The sequence below is a fragment of the Primulina tabacum genome, chromosome 7 (genome assembly GCF_025594145.1).
Source record: "Primulina tabacum isolate GXHZ01 chromosome 7, ASM2559414v2, whole genome shotgun sequence".
In the NCBI taxonomy this organism is placed as follows: domain Eukaryota; kingdom Viridiplantae; phylum Streptophyta; class Magnoliopsida; order Lamiales; family Gesneriaceae; genus Primulina; species Primulina tabacum.
This window is the reverse complement of record NC_134556.1, coordinates 15,036,240-15,045,119: the sequence shown is the minus strand read 5'-3', so window position 1 is coordinate 15,045,119 and position 8,880 is coordinate 15,036,240.

The following is an 8,880-nucleotide window of genomic DNA, read 5'->3' as shown; positions in this document are numbered from 1 at the left end:
CCATTGAGCTTATGCCAGGTACGGCTCCGATATCCAAAGCACCGTACCGACTAGCACCGACAGAGATGGCAGAGCTTAAGAAGCAGATTCAGGAACTTCTCGACAAGGAGTTCATTCGCCCGAGCTTTTCACCATGGGGCGCGCCGGTCTTATTTGTGAAAAAGAAGGATGGCTCGATGAGGCTTTGCATTGACTACCGGGAGTTGAACAGGGTTACAGTGAAGAATAAATACCCACTTCCGAGGATTGAGGATCTGTTTGACCAGTTGCAGGGAGCTTCGATTTTCTCCAAGATTGATCTGCGCTCTGGTTATCACCAGTTGAGGGTGAGAGATGCTGATGTTTCCAAGACTGCTTTTAGGACTCGTTATGGCCACTACGAGTTCCTTGTGATGTCGTTCGGTCTGACGAATGCGCCAGCGATCTTCATGGATCTCATGAATCGCGTATTTCAGCCGTATCTCGACCATTTTGTGATAGTGTTCATAGATGACATACTCGTCTATTCCAAGAGTCGGGAGGAGCACAGCAGGCATCTGACCACAGTGTTGCAGACATTGCAGAAGCACAAATTATTCGCAAAGTTCAGTAAATGCGAATTCTGGTTAGAGAAGGTGGCGTTCTTGGGCCACATTGTCTCCAGCAGTGGTATTGAGGTAGACCCCGCAAAAGTTGCAGCAGTCAGAGATTGTGTTGTGCCTCAGAATGCATCCGAGATCTGCAGTTTTCTTGGGTTGGCAGGATATTACAGGAAGTTCATTCAGGGATTCTCATCCATTGCCGTTCCACTCACAGCACTGACCAAGAAAAATGTGAAATTTGTGTGGAGCAAGGAGTGTCAGAAGAGCTTCGATACTTTGAAGCAAGCTCTTATCTCAGCACCCGTTTTGGCTGTACCGTCAGGATCTGGTGAGTTTGTCCTTTATACCGATGCTTCGAAGCTTGGTTTAGGTGCAGTTTTGATGCAGCATGGGAGAGTGTGATAGCGTATGCTTCTCGACAGCTGAAAATCCATGAGAAGAATTACCCTACCCATGATCTGGAGTTAGCGGCCGTAGTTTTTGCTTTGAAGATTTGGAGGCACTATCTGTATGGATAGAAATGCCAGATCTTTACCGACCACAAGAGCCTCAAGTATTTCTTTACGCAGAAGGAGCTGAACATGCGTCAGAGGCGTTGGTTGGAGCTTGTGAAAGACTACGATTGTGACATTAGCTACCACCCGGGTAAAGCTAATGTAGTTGCGAATGCATTGAGCAAAAAAGTCGCAGTGATGGCTCATTTGACGATTCAGAAACCTCTTCAGTTTGAGATACAGAGGTTTGATCTCGAGACTTATCCTCGAGGTAGAGTTCCTCGTCTATCTACCTTGACCATTCAGTCTTCCATTATGGACCGTATTCGCAGTGGTCAGTCAGCAGATGAGCAATTGCCACAGTGGAAGAAGAGAGATGAAGCTAAGGGCAGTGTTTTGTATATAGTCAGCGACGGTATTGTGAGATACCGAGATAGGATATGGGTTCCTAGCAGTGATTCTATCCGAGCAGACATCTTTTCAGAGGCCCATACGTCCCCGTACTCCATTCACCCTAGGAGTACGAAGATGTACAAAGATCTGCAGCTATTGTATTGGTGGCCAGGGATGAAGAAAGACATCAGGCGTTTTGTATCCGAGTGCCTGACTTGCCAGTTAGTGAAGGCCGAGCATCAGAGACCAGCAGGTTTGCTCAAGCCTCTTCCTATTCCCGAGTGGAAGTGGGAGAACATTACCATGGATTTTGTGACCGGTTTGCCGAAGTCAGCCAGAGGATCGAATGCCATCTGGGAGATTGTAGATCGTCTTACCAAATCAGCGCACTTCTTGCCTATTAAGACGACTTTCACCATGGTTCAGTATGCAGAGTTGTATAACCGGGAGATAGTCCGACTTCATGGTATTCCAGTTTCGATCGTATCCGACAGAGATCCCAGATTCACTTCCTCATTTTGGAAGAGCTTGCATTCGACTTTGGGTACGAAGTTGCTGTTTAGCACAGCTTTCCTTCCGCAGACAGATGGGCAGTCGGAGCGAGTTATTCAGATTTTGGAGGATCTTCTTCGCGCTTGCGTCATTGATTTCTCTGGGAGTTGGGAGTCGAACTTACCATTGGTAGAGTTCACCTATAACAACAGTTTCCAGTCGTCTATAGGTATGGCTCCGTATGAAGCGCTGTATGGACGCAAGTGTAGATCTCCTGTTCATTGGGATGAAGTAGGAAAGAGAGCAGAGTTGGGTCCAGAGATTGTTCAGCAGGCAGCAGAGGTAGTAGCCAAGATCCGTGATAGGATGAGGACTGCTCAGAGCCGACAGAAGAGTTATGCCTATCAACGGAGGAGAGACTTAGAGTTTGCAGTGGGCGAGCATGTCTTTGTGAAAGTGGCACCTATGAAGGGTGTCATGAGGTTTGGCAAGAAAGGGAAGCTCAGTCCGAGATTCATTGGACCGTTTGAGATCCTTGACAGAGTTGGGACGCTAGCGTATCGTGTGGCTCTTCCGCCGAATCTGGCCGGAGTACACAATGTGTTCCACGTCTCCATGCTGAGGAAGTATATGGCAAATCCTTCGCATGTGCTGAATTTCGAGCCGTTGCAGCTTACTCCGAACTTATCTTATGAGGAGAGACCCGTGCAGATCCTAGACAGGCAGGAGAAGAAGCTTCGTAACAAGCTGATTAAGCGAGTCAAAGTCAAATGGCTTAACCATTCTGAGGAGGAAGCTACGTGGGAGTCTGAGTCAGAGATGATGGAGCGTTACCCCGAGTTATTCGGTGAGTTCTAATTTCGAGGACGAAATTTATTTTAAGGGGGGAAGGATTGTAGAACCCGTAATCAGTAGACGTATAGGCAATGCATAATTCTAGTGTTTTAAATTTAATTGACTTCATTGCATGATTATTTAAATGCATTTCTTTGAAGTTAATTATTTTATTATCTCAGTTCAGTAGTTTGATTTTTAGCATTTCAGTTATTTCAGTGAGGCCGGACTAGAGTCGGAGTTTGGAGATAGAATTTAAGATTCGAGAAATATTTCCAGAAGTTAATTTAGCTAGCAAGTAAGTTCATTTAAGTTAAAAAGGAGGTTTGAGGATTTAATTTAAGATGCTTGAGGTGATTAAGAAATAAGCTCATTTAAGTTGCATAATTAATGGTTTTATTCACTAAATTATTTAAGGGATTAGTGAGGCTTTTAAGAGTTATTAATTTAGTAAATAAACAACACTCCACATTCCTTCTATTAGTGGATTTCGGCCCACCCCATAGTTGCTAGGCAATGCATTTGCCAACTCACCACCTTTTGACCCATTCTTGGTTTAATTAGCATAATGATCTTTTTATTTTTAGTCCACCTTAATTAAGTAAATATTTAGCATCATCCTAGTCTAATAAGCTCTATATTTTGGCCACTATACTCTAGAAGCATACAACAAAGAGTTGATAGCAAACCACAATTCAAATTCAAAATTCAAATGCTTGGAGACTTGGTCTTGGATCTTCCTTATATTGTGCACCCTTCTCCTCACCTTCATAACCACTCAATCCCTCTCCCTCTCCACCGAAATTTAGAGTATTTCAGAGGTAAAAGTCGTGAGTTTCATAGCCAAACAGAAGGGAGAAAAAACCGAGAGCAAGAAAGGAAAGAAACGTTCCACTCCTCCGTGCCGCGTCGTCGTCGTTTCGTTCGTTTTCTTTCGAAACGAAACCAGGCATGTCTAGTTTTCTTTCAAAACCTCAATCAAGTCCTATTATCATCTATTTAACATTACGTGATCATCTTTTATGTGCAAAAACCGAAACATGACAGAAATTTTCAGAAAATTTTAGCATGCAGATTTCGGCCCTTCCCTTACCAAGCTTCACGTTTTTCTGAGTTTTGTGGTTTCGGGTGATTGGTTCGACTCCAGGCTCCCAAGGTGACATCTATACACGTAATAGGATGCATTAGGATCAGATTGGTCCGTTCGTTCAAGCCCTTTGTTGCTGGAAATTCAGAAATTGACAGCAACTTCACTTCTATACATTTACGCTTTTCGAAAATTCAGTTTGGTTGTCTAGCAGAAAGGATCTGATCTTGGCTGCCCCAGGGCTCATGGCCATGGGTGGACCACTCCCCTAGCATGTCTAAGATGTGACTAAGTCGTCCTTTTGGTGGCTTGGTCCATGGCTCATCGGTTTTTAATCAAAACATCAAAACAGCCCCCTATACCCTTCGGCCCCTTCCATTTTTCAGCACATGTATTTCGAGTTGGTTGGGTTAGTGTGGATCTTGGTTGGCCTATGGCCCTTAGCCACGGTTTATACCATGCCCCTAGATGTCTAGATCGTACCATGGTCAATCAAATGGCCATTGGAACAACGCAAGACATCGATCTAAGCAAAATACTACACACGCATGCACGTTGGTTCTCGGTTGGAGTTTCGGTTGAGTTATGGTGTGATGCGGGTTGTGGCTGGCCTAGGGCCCTTAGCCATGGTTCAAATCACTCCTTGGGATGTTGGTAAGAGTCTCTGATCGGTGGTTCACGTCCCAATGGCCGGTAGTCTCGAAAACAACACAAGTTACACGATTGTACAGTTGCTGGAATTTTACAGCAAGTTGCGGTGTTGATTCGGTGGCTTGTTCGAGTTCTCGGTTGGCTTTTAGCCTATGGCCTTGGACTGGACAGTGCCCTTTGAGTTGGGAAGGTCATGTTTTTAACCGTTTGTGATTCGGATCATTTTTGAGCTCGTACGAGAATTTACGGTGCGATGTGCCAAATTGACTCTCGAAAGAGCGTTTCGTGTTTTGGCCTCCATTCCACCTAGATTTCGACCCTATCATTTTAGGAGCATTATTTTATGATTTTTCAGCGTATTTTAATCATGACTATACGTCGGTTCGGTGTCGGTTCAGGTTGGCTCGGAGTCATGATTAAATGCGAAGTCATTAGGCGTCATAGTCGCATCTTTTGAACTAAATTGCATAGTTGGTCAAGTTTAAGCTATTGCATATTTTTCATGGAACAGTTAGGTTGCAGCGAGCCTGGGGACGATCCAATCCAATCCAGTTGGTAAACTTACGGGACATTTTCATTATGCCGGTTAATTATTTTACGTGCATTAAATAGAAAATGATTATTTTTGAGATTTATGCGATATGGCTTGTGGTTCATTCACTATGTGGGAGTATTATTTTATACGGCCGCCAGTGATTGCTCAGTTCAGTTTTGTACCACCCGGTCGCCAGTGACCGGCCAGCTCAGTTCAGTTTCAGACTCCCCGGTAGCCAGTTACCGATCAGTTCAGCTTAGTGCAGTGGCCACAGGCGTAAAACATAATCTCAACAGAAAATTTTACCAGTTATTTCAGTACAGGCTCCAAGGATCAAACATTTTTTTTACTGTGATTATCAGTTCAGTTATGCACGTATTATAATTGCTCAGTACAGATTATTTTCAGCATGCCTCAGGACAGGATACGTTATCACATGCATATTTTAATTCAGATTTTTACTTGTTACCTGCGATATATGCATGCTGAGTCTTTAGGCTCACTAGTCTTGATTGTTGTAGGTACTGATGAGGCCAGAGCCGAGGGCGGGGACCAGTGAGCCAGCTTGGGTCGGCAGTAGTGGCACCCGAGGACCTCAGAGCAGTAGTTGTTATTTTATTCCGCAAACATTTTATCAGTCGTTGGATATTTTTAAATTGTGATTTTTGGCAAACTTTATTTTCTTCCGCTGCAATATTTTGAAATATTGAACTTGATTCACCATTGATTTTATGAATGAGGCCATTTAAGTTCTCTTAAAAAGAAAATTTTTAATTTTCCGCAAATTTTCAAGCAAGAAGTTCTAGGGCTTCTGCAGTGCACATGTACGCCGCGGATAATCTTGAACTTTCAACATCTTGCAACTTCGCAGCATGCAATGTGCGCCGCGGAAAGAGAATTTGCGCGCTGCGAAAAGCCATTTTTGTTGTAGTATGAACTTACAATTTTATGGGAATGTTGTCAGGGAAAAGGCCGCAGAGGGAGCCTGTTTACGGGACAAAGCCCCAGAGAGAGCCCGACGATCGTATTTCCATGGCGGTGCCTAATCCCCGTCCCCATACACTATGGTGAGCTAAGACTTATCAGTCGATCAGAGGATAAAAGGCTAGTAACTTTCATGGATCATGCTTCACCTAAAATGATAAATTATGAAAGCTTTACTATTTTATGATTTTACGATTTATGATTTATTTATGCTTAAAAATTATTTTAAATAAAAATATTATTTTAATGCATGTGCTTGTATATGTATTATTTGCTACTCATGTTTAAAACATGTTGAGTCATTAGATTCACTAGGTTTGAATGCTGCAGAAGATGATGATATTGAGGAGACGCTGACACTTGAGTGGATCGAGTACGACAATATATTCCCGAGGGACATTTATTTCCGCACTAGATTAATAAGCGAAGTTTAAAAGATCTTGTTAAGGATTTTATTAGAGATTTTATGCTTTTATTTTGAAGTTAATTTTGATCAAGTTAAAGGTAGAAGTCGAATTGTGGTAATTGACGATTTTAGAGATTTTATTTACGTGAGATTTAAATTGTTAAATTATTTTGATTTATGGAACTGTTAAGTTATTTAAAAATAATGATTTTCGAATTAATGGGAAAATTTTTTTAGTAGAATTTCAAAGTTAAAAAGTAAGGGTCGTTTCAATTTAGGTGTTTAGGTGTGTGTATGACTCTTTTAAAAAGAATTTTAAAAAGTTTCCTAAACACTTAATTAATGAGATTAACTAAGCCTAACTTTTTAAATAATTAATTAGGCCTATTAAGATTAATAAAGCGTTAAGCCTCAAATTAAAAGATTTAAAAATATATATTTACAAAAAAATCCTTTATAAAACAAATACAATTCCTTGCTCCCTCTAATTAATTTAAATTTGACCTTAAAAAATGCAATAATTTTTAAAATATTTAAAATAAATATTTTCTAAACTAAAATAAAAATTTAACTTTTAAATCTTTAACACCTTAATCGTCTCTGGTCCTCCGTCCCCGGCCAACCATCGATATTCATCTGAAAATCTTTAAATTATGAAATCGAGCAAAATTACACAATTAATCATTTAGTCACTCAAAATATATCATTCATGCATCCAAAATCATTTAATTAAAATAGTTTAGCAATTTAATAATTTTCATGCATGCGATCTATGTGGACTGATTTTCGGGCGTTATAAAATCTTAATGTTTCATAAGATTTCGGGAAACAAGAATCCAGTCGATATGCTCACAAAGGTTGTGACCATTGACGCTCAACTTCAGTTAGATTATAAGTATAAAAAGGGATACATTAGCTACTGCATTGATGGTGTGAAGATAAGATTGAAATCAAGTCTTCAAGTGAGAGAATAATTAATATTCAAACATGTGTTTTTTGATCAAAATTGTAGTCACGAATATTGTGTCTATGTTCACATATATGTCTTCTAACACGAACGTCCGCACTACCGTCTAAATGGTGACTAACAAAGTTTGAATTTACATTTGACTCTCACAATTGAAGAATTTGTTATATATAGAGCTCGTTTGCTAGATATCTCATCCAAGATTTCTAAGCATCCCAAGCTCAAAAGAGCAACTCAAGTGAGAAGAAAAATTGAGTGTTATTTTTGAGTGAGTTTGAGAAATTATTTTCTCGGTTATACTCGGGTTGAGACTGTGAGTTATTGAGTGTTTTGTATACAATCGTAATTTTTTCAGTATAATAAATATATGCAGTAGCTCCGTGAAAGTATGAACCACATCAATTTTTATGTTCTTGTTGATTATTTTATTATATATTTTTTGGATTATATTATAATCATAATCGTCTTGATAAATTTCCCGAGCCTGTTTGATATAATTAAAAAATAGATAGGCTTGCTGCACCAGCCGATTCTACCCCGCCAAATGAAGAGCTGTGCCAGGTCAAGGCACTAATTGATGGTTGTAGTCCACTGGTTTATACAAAATTGTTATTATAAATAGTTCTCAATTTCTTTTTGTTTTATTCTATCAGTTTTATTTTATTAACATAAGATGTGACGAGGATCAGAGGATATATATTCAATTCAAATAATCAAATATTGATCGGGCTTCAACTAGGGATGTAAACGATCCAAACCAAACCAAACAGTATCAGGCTTGAGCTTGGTTTGTTTAAGATTGTTTGAGGCTCGAGTTCGATTCGAGCTTCTATTACCAAGCTCGAGCTCAGTTTGTATTGAAATTACTGAGCTCGAGAAAAGTTCGAGCTCGGCTCGTTAAAAGCTCGTTTAGCATGTTTATCAAGCCAGGCTCGAGCTTGATTCATTAATAGCTCGTTTAACATGCTTAACAAGCCTGGCTTGAGCTCGTCTCGTTTTCGAGATCGATAAGCATAGAATTGAGCTCGAGTTGGAGTTTGAATCGAGCTTGTTAAAAATTAAATATATCTATAAACTAATTTTAAATCAGACATAAAAATGTAAATTCATTCATAAATAACCAAAACGACACAAATAAGAGCTAAAAAAAACATAAATCGGTATATTATTGAACATTCCAAAATCTTGTTTGCGAGCCACCTAAACGAGCCGAGCTCGAGCTTGAGTACGAGCCACCTAAACGAGCCGAGCTCGAGCTCGAGCTCGCGAGCCTATTATCGAACATGTTTGCGAGCTCACGAGCCGAATATCTTTAGACTTGAGGTTGATTTGATTAAATTTTCGAGCTCAAAATTGAGCTTGTGCTTGGTTTGATATGATTAACAAACAAATTCAAACGAGCTTTTTATCGAGCCGAGCTTCGAATAGCTCAGAAAACGATTTAGTTCATTTACGT